Source organism: Oncorhynchus tshawytscha, linkage group LG21 (assembly GCF_018296145.1).
Source record: "Oncorhynchus tshawytscha isolate Ot180627B linkage group LG21, Otsh_v2.0, whole genome shotgun sequence".
Classification (NCBI taxonomy): Eukaryota; Metazoa; Chordata; class Actinopteri; order Salmoniformes; family Salmonidae; genus Oncorhynchus; species Oncorhynchus tshawytscha.
Window position 1 is genome coordinate 8,893,823 of NC_056449.1, and position 24,405 is coordinate 8,918,227.

Here is a 24,405-nt window from a genome sequence, read left to right on the forward strand (position 1 = left end):
TAAGGCGAGTAAGGAGAGGGCTCCTGTTGCATGTTAACATGGCTATCAGACTTGGAACGGGTCGAAGTGCTCCACAGGCCAGCGCTATATCCCCGTCTGGGGGAGTAATGAAATCTCAGAGCTGGCTCGGCCAGGGGACCACGCTCATTGGCATTCTTCCCCTATCCGCCTCTCTGTTTCTCTGTTTCCTACTGACAGCCAGGGCTCAGTGTTCAGCTCCCCAGCAGCCAGTATGAGGAGGGGGGCGCGTGCTGGCTGCTGATAAGAAACACCCTATAACGGGATGATGGGACTGGTGGAGCCAGTCTCTCTCTCTTCCTTGAGCAAGGCACTTAACCATAATTTACTCCTGGGGCACCGTACTACTATAGCTGACCCTGTAAAACAACACATTTCACTGCACCTATCCAGTCTCTCTCTCTCTCTCTCTCTCTCTCTCTCTCTCTCTCTCTCTCTCTCTCTCTCTCTCTCTCTCTCTCTCTCTCTCTCTCTCTCTCTCTCTCTCTCTCTCTCTGTCTCTCTCTCTCTCTCTCTCTCTCTCTCTCTCTCGTACAATTAAGGACTGAACACATAGAAAAGCATGCTTTTGCATGTCTGTATGTCATTGGTTTTGATAGGAGGGCTGCCCAAATCCAATAATTACAAATGCCAAAATGACAGATGTTTGATGTGCCTCTCTGACCCTCCTCACTTCCCCTCATAGGTCCACCCTCTGAGGAGAGAAGGAGAGCGCCATTGGACCCCCACGTGCCAGCGACTGGCCCTCCCCTAGGAAGAGACGCGTTGGCCTGATTCCACGGAGACGCCGAATCTGCAGCCACGTCAATCACGTCTTCACCACTGGGTAATTAATCACAAGTGACCGATTTCAGTTTTTTTGGTGTGTGGAGAGATTGCAGATCTAGCTTCAAAGATGAGGAAGTTTTATGTTGTTTTCCCCTCCATAGTGATTTCATCCATGTTTATCTGAAGTCCTAACCTCTCAAAGGGTGCGATGTTAAGGGAGAGAGAGAGAGGGAGAGTGGAGTAGAGGGAGGGAGATAGGGAGAGAGAGAGAGGAAGAGTGGAGGAGAGAGGGAGAGAGAGAGGGAGAGAGAGGGAGAGAGAGAGGGAGGGAGAGGGAGAGTGGAGGAGAGGGGAGAGAGGGAGAGAGAGGGAGAGGGAGAGAGGGAGAGGGAGAGTGGAGGAGAGGGGGAGAGAGGGAGAGAGAGAGGGAGAGTGTGGAGGAGAGAGGGAGAGAGGGAGAGAGAGGGAGAGAGGGAGAGGTGAGGAGAGGGGGAGAGAGAGAGAGGGAGAGTGTGGAGGAGAGGGGGAGAGAGGGAGAGAGTGGAGGAGAGGAGAGGGGGAGAGAGGGAGAGAGGGAGAGAGTGGAGGAGAGGGGGAGAGAGGGAGAGAGGGAGAGTGGAGGAGAGGGGGGAGAGAGGGAGAGTGGAGGAGAGGGGAAGAGAGAGAGAGAGAGAGAGAGAGAGAGAGAAAGGGAGGGAGGGAGAGGGAGAGTGGAGGAGAGGGGGGAGAGGGAGCAGGAGGTGCTCTCTCAAGCCAAGCATGTGACATAGGACCTGGGTTGCTGGGTTCCCCAGAGGCCCGATCAAAGGGGCGATGTCTTTCTTCAGTCAATCGACTAGAAATACATTTCATTCAGTCTCCTGGTGCCATCTGAGAAGTGTGGCAAACTCACCAAAACATTTCAAATCGGGCCTCTTTCAGATGGATAGAAAAGTGGAGGCTAAACCAATGTTTTTGTATGAAATGCAAGCCTCAACTGAGAGGAATAGCAACCACTGTAGCACACACGTGCCAGTCAATGTAGGGGGTGACCGCAGGGCTTATGACAGCCATTCATGGGTCTTATGTTCAAGTCTGCAGTGTTTTTAGTGTGTTCTTTGTGTGCCAATGGTTTGCTAATGGCTATTAACCAGGCGCTAGCACTGCTAACCCTATGTTGTTTCTCCAGAGCTGAGACTGAAATGGAAAAAGTAAGGCTTAAAGTGTTCAATGAAAATAAGATATAAGAAGACCACTCTGTGTACCTCTCTCTCTCTCTCTTTCTCTCTCTCTTTCTCTTTTTTTGCTCTCTCTCTCTCTCTCCACCTCCTCCTTCCTTCCATCGCAGGCCCTCTGAATGCCCCAGCAGTGGGTCATATCCGTGTTGATTTGTTTACTCCCCTTCCCACACATCGTATGGGCTCACATGATCGTGGCGAAAGACGAGAGCATGCTTTGTTTTGCAACCCCGCTTCTGCCCCTGGCCCTGCAACACACAATGTATTTAATCATTTTCATCCGCCCCCACACACACCCAGCCAGCAGTCAGTCAGTCTTCCCTACACTTCCCGACCCCATCAGACAAGCCATGGCTTCTCCTCCGAGTTAGATAAATGCCTGCTGGGTGCTGGGTGAGCTGTCATTTAGGTGTGTTTGACCCGCTGGAGCCAATTCAGTTAGTGTCTCCCCACAAGTAATATCCTCTCGCCAACCCTTATCTCTGGCTCTAAATGAAAGCGCACCAGACCCGGCGTGTCGGGCAGGGAAGCGGAACTATTTGCAGAGGTAGGGAGAACGGAAAATACAGGGTGTTACAGTTGAAGTCAGAAGTTTACATACACTTAGGTTGGAGTAATTAAAACTCATTTTTCAACCACTCCACACATTAACAAGCTTTTGTTTTGGCAAGTCAGTTAGGACATCTACTTTGTGCATGACACATGTAGTTTTTCCAACAATTGTTTACAGATGATTTCACTTATAATTCACTGTATCACAATTCCAGTGAGTCAGAAGTTTACATACCCTCTGTTGACTGTGCCTGTAAACAGCTTGGAAAATTCCAGAAAATTATATCATGGCTTTAGAAGCTTCTGATAGGCTAATTGACATAATTTGAGGAGGTGTAAAGGAGGATGTATTTCAAGGCCTACCTTCAAACTCAGTGCCTCTTTGCTTGATATCATGGGAAAATCAAAAGAAATCATCCAAGACCTCAGAAAAAAATTGTAGGCCTCCACAAGTCTGGTTCAACCTTGGAAGCAATTTCCAAATGCCTGAAGGTCCCACGTTCATCTGTACAAACAATATAAACACCATGGGAACACACAGCCATCATGCCGCTCAGGAAGGAGATACGTTCTGTCTCCTAGAGATGAATGTACTTTGGTGTGAAAAGTGCAAATCAATCCCAGAACAACAGCAAATGACCTTGCTGGAGGAAACAGTTACAAAAGTATCTATATCCACAGTAAAATGAGTCCTATATCGACATAACCTGAAAGGCCGCTCAGCAAGGAAGAAGCCTGTGCTCCAAACACGCCATAAAGAATCCAGACTACGGTTTGCAACTGCACATGGGGACAAAGATCGTACTTTTTGGAGAAATGTCCTCTGGCCTGATGAAACAATAACAAAACTGTTTGGCGATAACGACCATCGTTATGTTTGGAGGAAAAAGGGGGAGGCTTGCAAGCCAAAGAACACTCAACCGTGAAGCACGGGGTGGCATCATCATGTTGTGGGGGTGTTTTGCTGCAGGAGGGACTGGTACACTTCACAAAATAGATGGCTTCATGAGGATGGAAAATTATGTGGATATATTGAAGCAACATCTCAAGACATCAGTCAGGAAGTTAAAGCTTGGTTGCAAATGGGTCTTCCAAATGGACAATGACCCAAAGCATACTTCCAAAGTTGTGGCAAAATGGCTTAAGGACAACAAAGTCAAGGTACTGGAGTGGCCATCACAAAGCCCTGACCTCAATCCCATATAATTTTTTGGGGCAGAACTGAAAAAGCGTTTGCGAGCAAGGAGGCCTACAAACCTGAACAGTTACACCAGCTCTGTCAGGAGGAATGAGACAAAATTCACCCAACTTGTTGTGGAAGGCTACCTGAAACGTTTGACCCAAGTTAAACAATTTAAAGGCAATGCTACCAAATACTAATTGAGTGTATGTAAACTTCTGACCCACTGGGAATGTGATTGAAGAAATAAAAGCTGAAATAAATAATTCTCTCTACTATTATTCTGATATTTCACATTCTTAAAAATCTTAAAATAAAGTCCTAACTGACCTAAGACAGGTTTTTTTTAACGAGGATTAAATGTCAGGATTTGTGAAAACTGAGTTTAAATATATTTGGCTAAGGTGTATGTAAACTTCCGACTTCAACTGTAGCTAGGTTGTGTGGTAATGTGTAAGAGACAGTGAACTGGTGGGGACTTTGCCACAGCTTCGCGGCTGGGGTAGCAGCCCATGCCCCTCTATGCCCGGCATTGGCAGGCTGGCACCACAGCGCAGTCTTAGCTTCACAGACTCTGGCACACTTTGTCGGACTGGCCGTGCGCAGGGATGCTGCCTCGACGCTCCAGCAGACATAACAGATCTGCCTCTGGAGACTTTTAGAATCTTATCTTGCTCTGAGACATTTGAGGAAATCTTGCTTTATTTTACCAGGAAGTACACAAGAGTGTGATTGCATCTCCTGTTTTCTCTCCTCTCCCTTATCTATGCAATTGAACTCTGGACTGGAGATGGACGATTTCCTTTTTAGGTTGGAAGATGGAAGTTTAGTTCCTTGCCCTTCCATTTTGTTGATACAAATTGGTGTAAAAAGCTAAATTTCTCCTCAGATGTGTGCCATAAGGCGATGGCTTAATTCCTTCACGTAGCCGACAGCTGAAATTACCCTTTCTTAATGTCACTATGCTCCTGTGTGTGTCACAGAATGTTCAGAGCCAACTGTTTACTTTAGAGGGAGCTAATATGGAAAACCTCCCTCTGAGCATTCTCATGCTCATCTCTTAAAATATACATAATGCTTCTTACCCTTACCAAGCCTTTCCTGTCACCTCCAAGCTACAACCAAGACATTTTACTAAAACTAATACTCTTACCATAATAATCCATATCTAACTGTGGAATTATGTACAGTAGTATTTTCTTGGGACATGTTGAGTAATCTAGACATACTGATTTGACATGATGTTCTTCTTTATTTAGCCATATATTCAAACCAGGAAGTGCATTTACATGGATGTAAAATTCTCTTTTCTGAGGGAGATATGGCTAAGAGGGTAGCTAGCTATGGTTAATACACAGGACAATCAAAGGAGATCATACAAATTCACTTTGTAGAGAACATAGAAAACTTCATGCCACATAGTCTCTGATTGTCCATAACGTCTATAGACCCCACACACTCACCACCTGATCTGTAAATCACACCCACCAACTTAAACGGCCAGTCACCACTCTCTATGTCCACTATGTCACACACTACGACCCTACACCAGAATGTTTTTCTGCTTCACAATCCTCTCCCCCCCCTCCTCTCCCCCTCTCTCTTGCTCCCTCTTGGAGGAGCCAGCGACCCCAGTGTATGGGTTCTCCTCTGGACGGCTCTTGGAGCGCAGCGGTTCTAAGGATGCTCTACTGTGGCATCCTCTCCCCACCAGTGTTCTCCCTGGTTCCTATTGGCCCACCCCTCCTTCCTCTCAGTGCTCGATGCTAACTGAAAGAAGAAGCACAATCTCTATTGTCTCCTCTGCTCCAGAGGCTGTGGCTAATGCAGAGGATAGGGATGAGGATAGGGTGGCAGGGAGCAGACTTTGTATGTTGAGCTCTCAATGGAGCATTCACTGTGTGTCTGTGTCTGTGTGTGTGTGTGTATGAGAGAAATAGAGCGATATTGAGATTGTGTGTGCACTTGTTATGGGTTCAAAGTGTGGGGGTTGGAGCGTGTGTGCAGTTGTTGAAAAAGTACCCAATTGTCGTACTTGAGTAACAGTAAAGATACCTTAATAGAAAATAACAAAAGTAAAAGTGAAAGTCACCCAGTAAAATCATACTTGAGTAAAAATCTAAAACTATTTGATTTGAAAATATACTTAAGAATCAAACGTAAAAGTACAAGTATAAATAATTTCAAATTCCTTATATTAAGCAAACCAGACAGCACCATTTTTTAATTTTATTTTAAATTTACGGATAGCTAGGTGCACTCTCCAACACAGACATAATTTACCAATGAAGCATGTGTTTCGTGAGTCCGCCAGATCAGAGGCAGTAGGGGTGACCAGGGATGTTCTCTTGATAAGTGTGTGAATTAGACCATTTACCTGTCCTACTAAGCATTTAAAATGTAACAAGTACTTTTGGGCGTCAGGAAAAATGTATGGAGTAAAAAGTACTACATTTTCTTTAGGGATGTAGTGAAGTAGAAGTTGTCAAAAATAAAAAATAGCATAGTAAAGTACAGATACCCCAAAAACTACTTCAGTAGTACTTTCGAGTATTTTTACTTAAGTACTTTATTACACCACTGTGTGTGTTTGTGTGTTTAAGTGTAGGTGGGGGGGGTGATAGATGTATGTGTGTCTGTTATGTTAACAACCACACAACTTTTGTTTTGAGCTGAGAAACGTTCCCCGTGTGCATGTGGGTGGGCCCTCTCATGTTCCTTCACGCACGTCAGCCTGCATACGCCTGTGTGAAATGAAATCTACGTCAGCAGGCAGGCATTCAGTTAAGGCTAACAGGACTTGACATTTTGTATGTTAGAGACAGATGCTTGATCCAATTCCTCCATCAGAAAAATTTCACCTTACTTCATTTTATACTGAGGATATCTCTCTCACTGAGCCAATACAGTCATCAAAAGTGTTAATTTTTCACCATTAAATAACATCAAAACTGTGTTCTGACACAGATCCATGATCAGGAGGCTTGGGTTAGATCCCAGAGCCATGATCAGGGAGGCTTGGGTTAGATCACAGAGCCATGATCAGGAAGGCTTGGGTTAGATCACAGAGCCATGATCAGGGAGGCTTGGGTAAGATCACAGAGCCATGATCAGGGAGGCTTGGGTTAGATCACCGAGCCATGATCAGGGAGGCTTGGGTTAGATCACAGAGCCATGATCAGGGAGGCTTGGGTTAGATCACAGAGCCATGATCAGGGAGGCTTGGGTTAGATCACCGAGCCATGATCAGGAGGCTTGGGTTAGATCACAGATCCATGATCAGGGAGGCTTGGGTTAGATCACCGAGCCATGATCAGGGAGGCTTGGGTTAGATCACAGAGCCATGATCAGGGAGGCTTGGGTTAGATCACAGAGCCATGATCAGGGAGGCTTGGGTAAGATCAATTCAGTTGTTTTATCTAATCTGAAGTGTCTAAAGCGTTAGCCAATTAGATTATCTGTATCGATTTACCTCAGCAGACGGCCCATAAACCAGTAATATTAGCCTCATTGTGAATCTGGGTCTTTTCCCTCCTCTCCCTACTACAACGTGTTCCACTCAAACCCCGGGGAAGCTCATTTACACTGATCATATCAGTGAGAATATGGATGTCATACTGAACAATGGACTCCTTAAGTGTCCTGTTGTATGGAAGATGGGGGCAGCAATACATTTTTCTTGCTTACGAGTGAGGATGGCCTGTGTGATAGCGCACGGGGTTGTCAATGAAAGCACACATTCTATTTTCTACTGTTCTGGGCCCAACCCTGTCTTGTATAATCAGAGTAAATTGATCATTATAGAGCGAAAACATTATTTTGAAATAGAATGTCAAGAAAATGGAGAAGAGCCTTGAATAGCATTAAAATAAATGTGATGATGATTTATGCATAAGTACAATGGATGTAGTGTAGTGTGACATCACTGAAAAGTAATCAGGCTTTCTATTCTGCCTGCTGAGGCGGCTAGAGCTGTTTCCCGTTTCAAATGGAAAGCTTGCCCTAAAACGGGTGCGGGCAACCTTCAAACGTGTGCGAGGCGGCGTTGGTTAATCTAAGTTGATGTTGCTGAACCAAATTGGGAGGCCCATCATCATTAGAGCTCGACTAGCCAGGATGAATGATGCTTTCTCAGCAGCTTTGTGCGATGTGAGAGGAGCTTTCATGTGAAATACTGGCGGCGTTGTGGCGGGCGAACCGTTGTGTGAAGGAGAGTGTGTGTTGGGTGGGGTGGGGCAGTAGGGGAAGTGTAAAACTGTTCTGTGTTGTTCAGTGTATGGTGCCTGACTTTGGTGCCACACTGACACGTCACGTCGTAGGGTCGCTGTGGAGTGTGTGTGTGATGGAGATTAGGGGAAGGGTGAACCCATTGATCAGTGGTGTGTGTATTGTGAGAGTGTGTGTGTATGTTCATATGTATTGGTGTGTGTGTCTTTATGTTTGTGATCCACATTGCGTGTGTGTGTGTTTGTTCAGAGTGTTGCTGTATGTTACAGCCGAAGGAAGGGAGTTTATTCAAATCACACTTTATTTATATAGCACATTTCATACAAGAATGTAATGCAAAGCGCTTTGCAGGAAAAACGAATAAAAACAATTAAAATAAAAACTGAAAAAAAAAGAATAACAATAAAAACTGAAAGAATAAAAAGCATCCTAAGGAAAAGCAAAGCTGTTTTAAGATATCTATTAAATATGTCCACCGTTTTGGCCCCCCTCAGGTTCTCTGGCAGGCTATTCCAGAGGCTGGGGGCATAATAACTAAAGGCTGCTTCTCCATGCCTCTTGGTCCTAGGCTTTAGGATAGTTAAAAGGCCAGAGGACATGTCTGATATATATTGGGATGCCACCATAGTCCCTGTGCCCAAGAACACTAATGTAACCTGCCTAAATGACTACCGACCCGTAGCACTCACGTCAGTAGCCATGAATTGCTTTGAAAGGCTGGTCATGGCTTACATCAACACCATTATCCCAGAAACCCTAGACCCACTCCAATTTCCATACCGCACCAACAGATCCACAAATGATCCGATCTCTATTGCCCTCCACACTGCCATTTCACATCTGGACAAAAGGAACACCTATGTGAGAATGCTCTTCATTGACTACAGCTCAGTGTTCAACACCATAGCGCCCTCAAAGCTCACCACTAAGTTAAGGACCCTGGGACTAAACACCTCCCTCTGCAACTGGATTCTGGACTTCCTGACGGGCCGCCCCCGGGTGGTAAGGGTAGGTAACAACACATCCGCCACTCTGATCGTCAACACGGGGGCCCCCCAGGGGTGCATGCTCAGTCACTTCCTGTACTCCCTGTTCCCTCATGACTGCACGGCCAGGCACGACTCCAACACCATCATTAAGTTTGCTGATGGCACAACAGTGGTAGGCCTGATCACCGACAACAATGAGACAGCCTATAGGGAGGAGGTCAGAGACCTGACCGTGTGGTGCAAGGACAACAACCTCTCCCTCAACTTGATCAAGACAAAAGGAAATGATTGTGGACTACAGGAAAAGGAGGACCGATCACGCACCCATTCTCATCGACGAGGCTGTAGTGGAGCAGGTTGAGAGCTTCAAGTTCCTTGACGTCTTCATCACTAACAAACTAACATGGTCCAAGCACAGCAAGACAGTCATGAAGAGGGCACGACAAAACCTATTCCCCCTCAGAAGACTGAAAAGATTTGGCAATGGTCCTCAGATCCTACAAAAAGTTTTACAGCTGCATCATTGAGAGCATCCTGACGGGTTGCATCACTGCCTGGTATGGCAACTGCTCAGCCTCCGACCGCAAGGCACTAAAGAGGGTAGTGCATAAAGCCCAGTACATCACCGGGGCAAAGCTTCCTGCCATCCAGGACCTCTATACCAGGCGGTGTCAGAGGAAGGCCCTAAAAATTGTCAAAGACTCCAGCCACCCTAGTCATAGACTGTTCTCTCTGCTACCGCACGGCAAGCGGTACCGGAGCACCAAGTCTAGGTCCAAGAGGCTTCTAAACAGCTTCTACCCCCTCTTCTACACTGCTGCTACTCTCAGTTATTATCTATGCTTAGTCACTTTAATAACTCTACCTACGTTTACATATTACCTCAATTACCTCGACACCGGTGCCCCCCACACATTGACTCTGTACCGGTAACCCCTGTATGTAGCCCCGCTATTGTTATTTACTGCTGCTCTTAATTAATTGTTATTCTTATCTCTTACTTTTTTTGTTGGTATTTTCTTAAAACTACATTGTTGGTTAAGGGCTTGTAAGTAAGCATTTCACTGTAAGGTCTACACCTGTTGTCACTAGTGGATTTAGGTATGGGCGACATCTGCAGCCGCCCAGGGCGACATCTTGCCGGGAACTGCACGGGGCTCCCGCACCAAAGAATATCGAATGGGGACATTTGCGCAATTGGTTTTCTGTCACTCATTTGCACGTCACGTCAATGACATCATGTCACCGTGTGGGACTGTGGGTCAATTAACCTTGTCTGAGTGGGCGCCCTCATTCTAGCTTGTGAGCTAGGCAGGCTACTGCCTAGAAAGGTCTCCCACTCAAAAGTACGATATATCAGTCACACTACGAAACGCTATGAAATAAACCACAATTCATTCATAATACTGTGAGCATATAGTTTCACAGACATATTGCTGAATTTGTTTCTGGTTTGTGTGAAATGGTTAAGAATAATATAAAAGCAATCTGCACACCACCAAGGTGAATTGGTTTAGTCTTGACTCTTGGTTGACAGTGTTGGGGGATGGGTCATGTAATGATGCTCGAGTGCCAAATCAACACAAATGGATAAGAAAGGGTCTAAGCCATCAGGTGCCCAGTTTAGGAAAGAGAAGAAAGAAGAAGAGGAGAAACACATAAAAGATAAAAGGTATTGCAGCTCTATCATCTCTTTATGAGTATAATACGATGCATGTAAATGAAATAGGCTAGTATAACACTTATGTTTGTTAGCCTGTGTTGCTTGCTATGCTATTATACATGGGGCGACTGTATTCCGTTTCCCGTCCAAATAGCTTACACAACATTAGATATGATTTCACACAGTTTCATCATGATAATGCAGCAAAACGATTACAACCTAACTAGCACATTATTGATTTAGTTCACTTTCATTGAGGTGACATCAGAAAGGTTTTCTGTCATTGTATTGCCTAGGTCCTGAGCTCAGTAAGGGGAATTTCCAATGTTGTAGGCTAACTTAAAAGACATCTATATTATGCACCTTTTGTGATATATGGAGTCTTTTGGGGTGTCTTATGCTTAGAATTAGCCAAGGAGGTTGTATGGTTCATTTGGTTCCTATTCTGAAAATTGTATAAATTGCGCATAATGACATGTATATTTAATTGTGCAACAAATGTATTTAGAGTGTCAGACTCATATACTGTTTCTCAATGCAAATTCAGGGGCACTTCTGAAATATTTTGGAGCACCCTCTGGCACTGGCCAGGATGAGGAGCCATCTACCTCCTCAGCCACACAGGCCTCTTCAGAAATAATCTTGGAGCCTCAGAATGAGGAGCCATCCACCTCCTCACCCACACAGGTGTCTTCACAAATGTTGTCCGAGCCTGAGCATGAAGACCCATTTGCTTCCACTTTTCCCCAGCAGGATTCTTCAGGTGTGTTTGTGCGCACGTGTGTGTGTGTGGGTACACACACATGTGTTTATGTGTGCATCCCTGCATAACACAAACAAAATAAATCATTTTCCTTTTGCAATGTTTTAAGTTTCCATATTGTAGGTAACAATGATGATTTTATTATTACTGGGTTTGTATGTAGGATGTTCCACCACTATAAATGCTGTGAATAACATGTGTAAACTAATGCCCATGTGTTCTCCATTAAAAATGCCTGTAGCAGCATCCCACCAAATCCTGCTGCTGAGGATGAACCACTGTCTACAGGCCCTGCTGCTGAGGATGAACCACTGTCTACAGGCCCTGCTGCTGAGGATGAACCACTGTCTACAGACCCTGCTGCTGAGGATGAACCACTGTCTACAGACCCTGCTGCTGAGGATGAACCACTGTCTACAGACCCTGCTGCTGAGGATGAACCACTGTCTACAGACCCTGCTGCTGAGGATGAACCACTGTCTACAGACCCTGCTGCTGAGGAGGAAACACTGTCTACAGACCCTGCTGCTGAGGATGAACCACTGTCTACAGACCCTGCTGCTGAGGATGAACCACTGTCTACAGGCCCTGCTGCTGAGGATGAACCACTGTCTACAGACCCTGCTGCTGAGGATGAACCACTGTCTACAGACCCTGTCTACAGACCCTGCTGCTGAGGATGAACCACTGTCTACAGACCCTGCTGCTGAGGATGAACCACTGTCTACAGGCCCTGCTGCTGAGGATGAACCACTGTCTACAGGCCCTGTCTACAGACCCTGCTGCTGAGGATGAACCACTGTCTACAGACCCTGTCTACAGACCCTGCTGCTGAGGATGAACCACTGTCTACAGAACCTGCTGCTGAGTATGAACCACTGTCTACAGACCCTGTCTACAGACCCTGCTGCTGAGGATGAACCACTGTCTACAGACCCTGCTGCTGAGGATGAACCACTGTCTACAGACCCTGCTGCTGAGTATGAACCACTGTTTACAGACCCTGCTGCTGAGGATGAACCACTGTCTACAGACCCTGCTGCTGAGGATGAACCACTGTCTACAGACCCTGCTGCTGAGGATGAACCACTGTCTACAGACCCTGCTGCTGAGGATGAACCACTGTCAACAGACCCTGCTGCTGAGGGTGAACCACTGTCTACAGACCCTGCTGCTGAGGGTGAACCACTGTCTACAGACCCTGCTGCTGAGGATGAACCACTGTCTACAGACCCTGCTGCTGAGGATGAACCACTGTCTACAGACCCTGCTGCTGAGGATGAACCACTGTCTACAGAACCTGCTGCTGAGTATGAACCACTGTCTACAGACCCTGTCTACAGACCCTGCTGCTGAGGATGAACCACTGTCTACAGACCCTGCTGCTGAGGATGAACCACTGTCTACAGACACTGCTGCTGAGGATGAACCACTGTCTACAGGCCCTGCTGCTGAGGATGAACCACTGTCTACAGACCCTGCTGCTGAGGATGAACCACTGTCTACAGACCCTGCTGCTGAGGATGAACCACTGTCTACAGACCCTGCTGCTGAGGATGAACCACTGTCTACAGACCCTGCTGCTGAGGATGAACCACTGTCTACAGACCCTGCTGCTGAGGATGAACCACTGTCTACAGACCCTCCTGACTGGCCTTCGGTTCTGACTGACAGAATTCGGACGCAACTAGTTTGCAGAGGACCAAGTGAGGTACCACCTCACTTTGTTTTCCCAAGGAATGAGAGTGATGGAAGAAGTTGCCACCACCAGTACTTCAGGAAGACCTTGGTGAGTGGTGAAACAATCCCTAGAATTTGGTTGGTGTTTTCTGAAAGAAACAACAGCCTCTTCTGCTGCAAACTCTTTTCTAAGAAAATTAATTTAGCAAAACTCAGGACTGACAGACTGGAAACATGCAAGTTCTGTGCTGACTTCACACGACAGCAGTCCAGAACACCAAAACTGCATGAAAACATGGAAAGAACTGGCAATGAGGATAAAAAAAGGGGAAACAATTGATAAACATGAGATGGCACTTATGGGGTCTGAGAGGATAAGATGGAGAGAGATGTTGATACGTCTGACTGCTATTGTGCAGTCTCTGGCAGTTAGAAATCTGGCACTAAGGGGACACACAGAAACCCTGTACCCTCCTTCAAATGGAAATTTCCTCAAAGCGGTTGAACTGATGGCACAATTTGATCCAGTCATGAAAGAGCACCTTAACCGTGTCCAAAAAGGGACCTCGAGTCACACCACCAGCTACCTTGGCCACCAAATACAGAATGAACTCATTGATTTGTGGAGCAGCAAGGTCATTTCAATAATGGCAGGTGACATCAAGCTGGCAAAATTCTTCTCTATCATTCTAGATTGCACCTCAGATGTCAGCCACATTGAACAGTTGTCAGTTGCGATTAGAATTGTGTCCCCGAAGGTGGAGCCCCACATAAAGGAACATTTTTATGGGGGTTTTGGAGGGCAGAGGAGACCACGGGCCAACATTTGGCATCCCTGATTCTCAAAAGATTAGAGGAGCTTTTGAGGACTGCAGAGGACAGTCTTATGATAACGGGGCCAACACGAGAGGCAACATCAAAGGTGTCCAAGCCAGACTCCTGGAAAGGAATCCAAGAGCTCTATTTATACCATGTGGGGCTCACACATTGAACCTGGTTGTGGCTGATGCTACTAAAAGTTCTGTCGATGCCGCAGGTTACCTTGGCATCTTACACAAACTGTACACCTTGTTCTCAGGCTCCACACAGCGATGGGCCATCCTGTAGAAACATGTGGACATCACTTTGAAGATGTGGACTGACACAAGGTGGGAGAGTAAAGTTAAGAGTGTCAAACCACTGAGGTATCAGGCAGCAGCAGTGAGAGAGGCACTGATTGAGGTGAGGGATCAAACCAAAGACCATGTGATAAAGATTGAGGTCCAGTCCTTGTCAGAGGAGGTGGGATCATACCGCTTCAGCATCTGTACAGTGGTGTGGTATGACTCTTGAGCCAGATCCAACATGTGAGCAAGCTGATGCAGTCTCCCAGTATGCATGTGGATGTTGCAGTCAGTCTTCTCAGAAAGACAGAGAGACAGAGAGACGCAGAGGTGGGAACAAGTCATTGTTTTACAAGTCACTAGTAAGTCTCAAGTCTTAGCACTCAAGTCCCAAGTCAAGTCTCAAGTCCTAAACTTTGAGTTCTGAGTGCTAAACAAGTCATAATGTGCTCTTCACCAAATGTAATACCATTTCTTTTTTTTAACAAGAGTAAGTGTTAGTATATTATATTTACGCAAATCATGAATGCTTTTAAAAATATATATTTTTATTACTTTCCAAATAAACTTTATATTTACATGGAAATACTTGGGTAGCCATGAGAAAGACACATCAATATGACAACAAAAACTAAATATTGTAGTGCTCTCTCTCTCTCTCTCTCTAGATATACTCTAGACACCTAAATCAATCCTGCCATAAAGTTACAATCATTTATTAAAAGGTACATCAAAACAACTGCTACCGAACTTCAAGTAGGACTACAATTTGAACACTGGCCTGAATGTCTGAGAAAAAAATACAGATCCCAAAGATGGGAGATAAAACCTGAACTACGTGTGTGTGTGTGTGTGTGTGTGTGTGTGTGTGTAATGCATAAACAGTTTCATTTTCTTCTCTTATCTCAGGGCCCTGTGATGCATTGCATTTGCAAAAGACCAAATTCGATAAAAAAGTCTGTCAGTCATTTGTACACGATGAGGCCGCAGTATGATGCCACCCTGGCTGAAGGCAGTCTCCACCGAAGCACTGGAGGCAGGCACTGCCAAGACCCTGATGGCCGCTCGGGACAGTGAAGGAAGAGCCTTCATGTTCATTGCTCAGAACAAGAGCGCATTCTGTCCTTCGCATATGTCAAGGTAGTGACTTAGCTGTAGTGCTGGAGTGGTCCCGACAGCTTTCTTCTGCCTCTTACAGTGTGCTGCAAACAGCCCTTCTTCTTGTCCAAGACTATGGTCCTCTCGCTCTTCCTCATCAACAAGAGGCACAGCTTGCTCAGTCCCTGTAGCATCTTGCAGAATCACTTCTGACAAAACATGTAAAAGCAGAAACAGAAAGGCCTGTATTAGAGCATTGGTGATGCAGTGGGTTAAACTGAAGAAGTATTATTGTTGCAGTCAATTGGATTAAATTATGAGAAAATGTTACATTAAACTCAATAATATTGACCTTTCACTCTTTGTGCCACCTCCTCCTTGACCTCCTCCTTGACCAGCACATGGTGCTCCACACACATCAGAGAAAAGCTGGATCCAAGGCAGCTGCTTTGAGATAGACTGGATCTGAAAAGGGGGCAGTGATTCCAACTTGTGTCCAGGCCGTTTTCACATTGATGAAGATTCCAATAAATCAAATCAAATCAAATTTATTTATATAGCCCTTCGTACATCAGCTGATATCTCAAAGTGCTGTACAGAAACCCAGCCTAAAACCCCAAACAGCAAGCAATGCAGGTGTAGAAGCACAGTGGCTAGGAAAAACTCCCTAGAAAGGCCAAAACCTAGGAAGAAACCTAGAGAGGAACCAGGCTATGTGGGGTGGCCAGTCCTCTTCTGGCTGTGCCGGGTGGAGATTATAACAGAACATGGCCAAGATATTCAAATAAATAAAAATCAAATAAATCATTTGTTCAGGGATGCCTGGAGACTTCTGACCAGGCCGCTCAGGGAATGGACTTGAGGCTTCCACTGCTCCAGCTGGTGATTCAGGGACAGGACCGAGGGAACAACAGAATTTATTGTGACTATCTTCTCTCCCTGTGTCAAATCTGTTGCTTCTCCAAATGGCTTCAGTATGTCTACCAACTCCTTCAACTTATTCAACTCCTGTATTGTGAACAACAACTCCTTGTGCCCAGCCTTTTCTAGAACATGCCTGAGCTTTAGATGGTCACGTTGGATATCTGCCTTCACTTGTCTCAGTGTTGAGTTCCATCTTGTGTTGACAGCAGCAGGGATGCCTCTTTCCCCAAACTCAGCCTCAAACACCTATTTTAATGTTGTGCTTGTATGCAGCAGTGAGCTGATTTTTGATAACTTTGAAAGAGAAGGAGTCATCACTTTTGTTTCTTTCAAGCCATCTCCCACCACCAGCTGGAGAGTGTGGGCAAAACACTTGCAAGCGCTGTTTTTTTTTTGCAATAGCAGCATTCACTGTTTGCTGGTCTTCCAGTGTTAGGTCATTCCAGAGCTCTGGGTCATCAAGGTGATCTACTGTACGTCATGTACTTCCTCTTCTTGTTCAATGGGGAAGCACACCGTGAATGCTTTTCTCATGTTGGCAGCATTGTCACTAATGATATAGTCCAATTTATCTTCAATGCTGTACTCACCACATATGGCCTCAAATTACTCACAGATTCTTTTTGTCCCTGTGTGGGCCTTTGAAGCGGTCACAGGCCAAGAGATTGGACTTGAGCTGTATCCTCTCTCCATCTTTCTCCATACAGTGCACAGTGACACCCAGGAACCCCCTCATCTTTCTCCATACAGTGCACAGTGACACCCAGGAACCCCCTCATCTTTCTCCATACAGTGCACAGTGACACCAAGGAACCCCCTCATCTTTCGGTCAGACCAAATGTCCACGGTGACTGAAACATGGTCTGTGTTGCTCAACTGAGTTTTCAGTTTTGAACGTCTCTCTGTAACTCTACTTTTGATGTCATGTTCTACGACACACTGGGCTGTACTTACTGTCAACCACTGACAGAAAGTGACAAACTCTTGTTTTCCACAATAGACAGAGGCAAGTTGCAATCGATAACCAGGTCGGACAGTATTGCCATGTTGATAGCTTTCTGCTGTGGATGATTCATGCTGTACTGCTCTACATGGGTCTCCATGAACTGTGAGATTGGAGACTGTTGTGGTTCACTTGTGGCACTTTTGTTCATCTGGTATTGGTGAAATCTGCAAGAGGTAAGCATATATATAAAAAAATAATTGAGCGGCGATCTGGCGATGTAGGCTTGTGTGTGTGGAGGCTCATTGATTTAACCTACATGCTACACTAGCAAAGTTATATATAGCTGTTGGCTATATTAGCCACGACTTACCGTTCTTTGTGCAGCTTCAAATGTCGAACAGAGTTGGAAGTTGCTCCTCCGCCTGTTATTTTCTTCCCGCATGTTTTGCAAGTTGCAATCCATTTTTTGTTGACTACAGCGTAGTCTTTATATCCGAAAATAATAATTTTGGGTATCATCTTTCCAAGGGCTCCATCTGAATTCACCCGCCGACGTTCCTCTGCACTGCCACGGGCAACTTTTTCTCCGCTGGCACAATTTGATTGGCTGCTGTCCGATTCAAACTCTAATCTCTTAAATGAAGAGTTGATCCGCTGCACACTTTTTTAAACAGCATTATTTTTCATATTTGGGCTTGTGGAGGACATCAAGTCAGTTCGAGTCAAAAGGCTAAAGTCCAAGTTAAGTCACGAGTCATTGGTGTTAAAGTCGAGTTGCAAGTCATCATATTTGTGACTCGAGTCTGACTCGAGTCCGAGTCATGTGACTCGAGTCCACAACCTCTATAGAGAGGTCTCAGCAACTACAGAGCAACTGGCTTTATGACTGCACAAACGTCAGGCAAGGATATTTGCGAGGGTATGAATGTAGTCCGTTCTACAACCAAAAAAAGCTGAGGTCCACAAAGCGTTCACCTTTCATACGAGTCATTTGATGAGCCTTTGAGTGATGCCCTGAAGAAGCTGGAGGTGACCATTTTTAATGTCATTGTTGATGCCTCAACCTCAGCCTTCAGGAAAGATTTTCCACATTGGAAAATGTAGGAGAGAAGTTTGGAGCGCTGTCATGCCATCTAAACCCTGACTTTTCTTGCCTTCCTTGATGCAAAGTCGTCAATTACATCATCATAAGAAATCTGCCCACCAATTGCATTGTTAATACTGATGACAGCAAGGCCACTAAAGGCGTTCCTTTGACATGATGGACCTCAGGTAGGATTTGATGAGCTTCAGCTTTGGAAAGCTCTCTGCTTCAGCTACGGTCATTGGAAGAGTAAGAGAAATTCTAAGAGGAGTCCACAAATTTGGATACATTTCTGAGAGCTCCCTTTCGTGTATAAATATCAGCAGCTCAAGCAGGGTCATGGTCTTCGATGGAAAGTCAGGCAAGTTCTTCAGTTCCTGTGCAAGCTTTCTGCCATCCAAGTCTGAGTGTTCTTTATAGTGCAGTGTCATACTAAGGGACTCACATTGTTCTGTCAGCTCCTCATTTGAGAGACTTTGGATGGCAATTGTGCAATTTAGTTTGTGTGTTTCTTGTTTGAAGTGCAGTAGTGTAGGGGCTGAAGGGGGGATTCACCCATGGAGCCATACAAGCTAGAACCGCCACTGCCTGTTGTATTCAGCGCGTGTGACAAATACAATTTGATTTGATTTGATGCACAATCATGGATTGATTTAAAACCAATAGAAGAATCTTCAAATGTATTCTAAAACTCACAGGCAGCCATTGTTACTATTTGACCCTGCTGGTCATCTATGTACATTTGAACATCTTGGCCATGTACTGTTATAATCTTGACCCGGCACATCTGGAAGAGGACTGGCCACCCCTCAGAGCCTGGTTCCTCTCTAGGTTTCTTCCTAGATTCCTGCCCTTCTAGGGAGTTTTTTCTAGCCACCATGCTTCTATATCTGCGTTGCTTGCTGTTTGCGGTTTTAGGCTGGGTTTCTGTATAGCACTTTGTGACTTTGGCTGATGTAAAAAAGAGCTTTATAAATAAATGTGATTGATTGATTGACTTTCAAACTGGTGTAATGTGTGCTCTCAGTCTGGTCTTGGCCAGTACCCACGCTGCAGCATTCTGTATGTTTTGCAGCTGACCAATGGCTTTCTTGGGTAGACCAGACAGGAAAGCATTACAGTAGTCAAGCCTGCTTGTAATAAAAAAAGTCTCTGTATCAGCCTGAGATAGAAACGGACGCACCTTTCAGCATTCTCCAGGCGTTTCCCAGCAGTCCTAATCGCCGGCAACGCTGAGTAATTGTCAGGGAGGGAAACAGGGTGCTTCCTTTTGGCGCTCTCTAAGACCACCACCAGATTGCCCTTCATTAGCAAGGAGCTAATCCCTATTTATGGTGGCAGATATTGCTCGGACGAAGGCTTGATTGCCAGAGGGGGTCTTTGCGGTAAAGGGCGTTGCTAGCTGTCGATGAGGATCCTTGCATGTGTTTCTCAATGTGAGAGACTAAGGTTTCTTGTGTGTGTGGGTTTGTGCGTGTGAGTGAGTGTGATTGGCTACAGATGTAGGATCTTAATTTGATCATCCTGTTGCAGGATAACTCTTAGTGCGTTTGATGTTTACAAAGGCTTCTGAAGTTTATTATTTTCACTTTGAAAAATGTATCAACCCCTACAAAAATGCCCATGAATTATAATCCACATAATAATTCACATTTTCCTGTTACTTGCAGGACTATTTTCTTCCTGAAGCAAACTGACACAAATGAAGATCCTACATCATGTGTGTGTGTATTCTACAGCTTGTCATTTTTATGAAGCTCCTCATCAGTATTTTAGGATGTGATTTGTGAGGCGGTTGCTGCCCGACGTGTCTCGATCCTCCGGGGTTTTGAACTAATCAATTAATGCAATTATCTGCTGGATTGAACCTGCTACTGTTTTGATACACATCATCTGCTCCACACTTAATTAGTAAAGCTACTTGACGATTAGCCACACTGTTGTTTTTAGTAATGCTAAGTGCATTATCTATACAAAAGTATGTGGATACCGCTTCAAATGAGTGGATTCGGCTATTTTCAGCCACAACCGTTGCTGACAGGTGTATAAAGTCATGCACACAGCCATCTAATCTTCATAGACAAACACTGGCAGTAGAATGGGCTTACTGAAGAGCTTAGTCACTTTCAAATCAGCACTGTCATAGGATGCCACCTTCCCAACAAGTCAGTTCGTCAAATTTCTGCTAGAGATGCCCTGGTCAAATGTAAGTGCTGTTATTCTGAAGTGGAAACGTCTAGGAGCAACAATGGCTCAGCCATAAAGTGGTAGGCCACACAAGCTCACAGAACGGGACAGCTGAGTCCTGAAGTGGGTGTGCATAAAAATCATCTTTCCTCGGTTGCAACACCCACTGCCGAGTTCCTAACTGCGTCTGGAAGTAACTTCAGCACATAAACTGTTCGCCGGGTGCTTCATGAAATGGGTTTCCATGGCCCTGAGCAGCCGCAAACAAGCCTAAGATCACCATGCGCAATGCCAAGCGTCGTCTGGAGTGGTGTAAAGCGTGCCACCATTGGACTCTGGAGCAGTGGAAACGTGTTCTCTGGAGTGATGAATCACACTTCACCATCTGACAGTCCGACGAATGAATCTGGGTTTGTCGGATGCCAGGAGAACGCTACCTGCCCGAATGCATAGTGTCAACTGTAAAGTTTGGTGGAGGAGGAATAATAGTCTGGGGCTGTTTTTCATGGTTCGGACTAGGCCCCTTAGTTCCAGTGAACTGAAATCTTAACGCTACAGCATACAATGACATTCTAGACGATTCTGTGCTGCCAACTATGTGGCAACCGTTTTGGGGAAGGCCCATTGCTGTTTCTATATGACAATGCCCCTTGTGCACAAAGCGAGGTCCATACAGAAATTCTTTGTCGATATCGGTGTGAAAGAACTTAACTGGCCTGCACAGAGCTCTGATCTCAACCCCATCGCACTCCTTTGGCATGAATTGGAACACTGACTGCGAGCCAGGCCGAATCACCCAACATCAGTGCCTGACCTCACTAATGCTCTTGTGGCTGAATGGAAGCAAGTCCCCGCAGCAATGTTCCATCTTGTGGAAAGCCTTCCCAGAAGAGTGGAGGCTGTTATAGCAGTAAAGGGGAGACCAACTCCATTTAATGCCCATGATTTTGGAATAAGATGTTTGACGAGCAGGTGTCCACATACTTTTGGACATGTAGTGTGTTTACTTAGTGTTTCACGAGGGTCTCGGCACACATATCCAACTCAACGTTATTCTATATTGCCTGGATAAATGGTAAATTAGAAATGAGCTTGAAGAAGTGCTCAACTGTTCTATCCACCCTCCCTCCCCATCCTCCCTGTTTGGAAAGGCTACATATAGCATTCTGTTATCTCACTAAAGCCACGGAACCAAGTCTTATTCATCCTTCAAAGAACATGGGATGCTCGGCGCCGTGGTAAAACATAAATACAGGACTGCAGAGTAATAAATATAAATCCACACTCCTTAGGGAGAGTTAATCATGGATTTGAGCGGAAGTCGAGCGTAGGAATATAGCTCCCGTAATGCGACTGAACTTATGCACGTTGTCGGAGGGAGTCGTAAATAACACCCGAGCCGACAACTCACCTTCAGTCTCTCTAATGTCTGTGATTGAGCTGAGATGCCGGGCGTGAGGACAGCGGTGATAGATTCCATGTAAATGTATCAAGTGCAGTATTATTAGGTAAATATGCCCCACGTATCCCTCCTCACTTTGTCAGCAGAAAGAAGAAGGTGACAGGAGGAGGGATATTACCTGTCTGCCGTGAAGGATGGCACACCTGAATGGTTGTGTATAAATTATGTTCCCAGGCTCACCTGGTGTAGTGTATCGTACGCTAGCTAGGCAGCACCGGGAGAAAGTAATGGCTCGCACGCCAGTGGCGATGTGTTTGGGGGGAGAGCTCCTGATGGCGCTAGGAGTTATGTGGCTCTGTGAAATTGAACAAACAAGTTAATACAATCCCCTGGCAATCTTTTATCCGGTAGCGTGTCGACGTTGACAGGCTAGGTGCTGAAATGTGTGTCACTGGCCGCTATTTGTGATGCGGAGAGACGCCAGGCGCCCCGTGGGCTTTCATCAGAAACACATAGATTCCAAATGAAGGTATTCACTGCCGTATTTATGTATATGGACGTAGCTCACCGAAGAATGTCGATTCCCATTCAACTGGGGCTGGGAGGCAGGGAGGACGGCCGGGACGTGGGCTGCCATCTTGGTGGGGTTCGTGGGAGCTGCTGGAGAGTGGGTGATCGAGAGCACTGTCACAGCACCTGCGGGCACGCCTCCTGACAAACTCCTCCGGGACCATGAATAATGCTCGCTCTGTGCCTGAGTGATGGCTGCTGTAATGGTGCCAGGCAGCATGGCGTGACCAGTGCCCTGGACTGACAGACGGATGGACGGGAGTCTCAACCATGCACATACCGGAGGGTGGAAATGTAGCAGCCTGCTCCAGTGGTCACACCACTGCCTGCAAGAGGGACGCGCTGAGTTCAGTTTGAGTGTTAGGGAAAGAACTGTAGGCGTCATGGTAGCTGTGTACAGTAATCGTAATACAAATAATAATAATAATTTAATTTGTGTAGCACTTTTCATTGCAGAGTTGTCTCAAAGCTCTGCATACAGTAGTGGTTTTCATACATGGCTGGTTTGTCAGTAAAGTCACATAGAGGTAGAGCTCGCAGTTTAGATCAATGAAATCTCCTCCGTAGCACGAAACGGACAATTAAAGTAATTAAAAGCACCAAATTCTCAATTATCTGTTAAACTCATAAATGTTTATTTGGTTTCTTCACTTTAGACAAAATCTGTGGCAAAAATTAAGTCTTAAGTTTTGGTGTGCTTTGTTAATTAAAGAGCTGTTGAGACACAGATAAATGTCTGCGTTGTGAAGGTATGCATGCACTCTTGCAATTTGTAATCATGTAGCACCAGAGGACTGTCAATCAGGCTGTCTAATTGTGAAAGATTCATGGTGCATTCAGAAATAGCTCTCGCCTCTCTCTCTGTAAGCACAGAGGTCATGAGCATCACTCAGGCTCTCATGCCTAGTCTCTCTCGCCCTCTTTCTCTCTGTTGCCCTCTCCCTCGCCCTCTCCCTCGCCCTCACCCTCGCCCTCACCCTCGCCCTCACCCTCGCTCTCTCTCTATCACTGCGAGCATGATGTTTCCAGGAACTAATGATTGCTTTATCCAGGGTACCCTTGTTGTGCACCCTCCTGTGGGGTTTGGCCTGCCTGAAAAGGGCAATGCACTATCTGCTCTGCCTCTCTCTCTTGTCTTTGAGTGCATCGTAATGATGGCCGTTGTTTTTTTTTTACCCTTATTTTACCAGTAGTTACAGGGGAGAGGAGGGGTGATGAATGAGCCAATTGGAAGTTGGGGAGGATTAGGTGGCCATGATGGTATGAGGACCAGATTGTGAATTTAGGATATTTTTATTTATTTTTATTTAGCCTTTATTTAATTAGGCAAGTCAATTAAGAACAAATGTTTATTTACAATGACGGCCTACCAAAAGGCAAAAGGCCTCCTGGGGGACGGGGGCTGGGATTAAAAAAATATATAAATATAGGATAAAACACACATCACGACAAGAGAGACAACACAAAACTACACAAAGAGAGACCTAAAGACATCAACATAGCAAGGCAGCAACACACGATAACACAGCATGGTAGCAACACAACATGACACCAACATGGTAACAACACAACATGGTAGCAGCACAAAACATGGTACAAACATTATGGCACAGACAACAGCACAAAGGGCAAGAAGGTAGAGACAACAATACATCACGCGAAGCAGCCACAACTGTCAGTAAGAGTGTCCATGATTGAGTCTTTGAATGAAGAGATTGAGATAAAACTGTCCAGTTTGAGTGTTTGTTGCAGCTCTTTCCAGTCGCTAGCTGTGTGTGCTTTGGGGACCTTTAACAGAATGTGACTGGCAGAACGGGTGTTGTATGGGGAGGATGAGGGCTGCAGTAGATATCTCAGAAAGGGGGGAGTGAGGCCTAAGAGGGTTTTATAAATAAGCATCAACCAGTGGGTCTTGCGACGGGTATACAGAGATGACCAGTTTACAGAGGAGTGCAGTGATGTGTCCTATAAGGTGACAAATCTGATGGCCAAATGGTAAAAAACATCTAGCCATTCGAGAGCACCCTTACCTGT

The 24,405-nt window shown here is 45.6% G+C and overlaps 1 protein-coding gene and 1 long non-coding RNA gene across 2 annotated transcripts in view; one reads left to right on the forward strand and one right to left on the reverse strand.

Moving 5' to 3' along the window:
* Positions 1-707: 707 nt before the first annotated feature.
* The window catches only part of drp2 (dystrophin related protein 2), a 178,459-nt gene continuing 154,761 nt past the window's right edge, over positions 708-24,405 (forward strand). Inside the window, exon 1 of the mRNA XM_042303053.1 lies at positions 708-844. The gene's annotated coding sequence lies outside the window, so the exon portion shown is untranslated. The remainder of the gene's footprint in view (positions 845-24,405) is intronic.
* On the reverse strand, positions 14,758-22,736 carry LOC112223985. Its single transcript, XR_002949401.2, has 4 exons — positions 22,370-22,736; positions 22,042-22,156; positions 15,611-15,723; positions 14,758-15,467 (listed from the first exon to the last, which is right to left on the reverse strand). It is a non-coding gene; the product is annotated as an uncharacterized LOC112223985 (long non-coding RNA).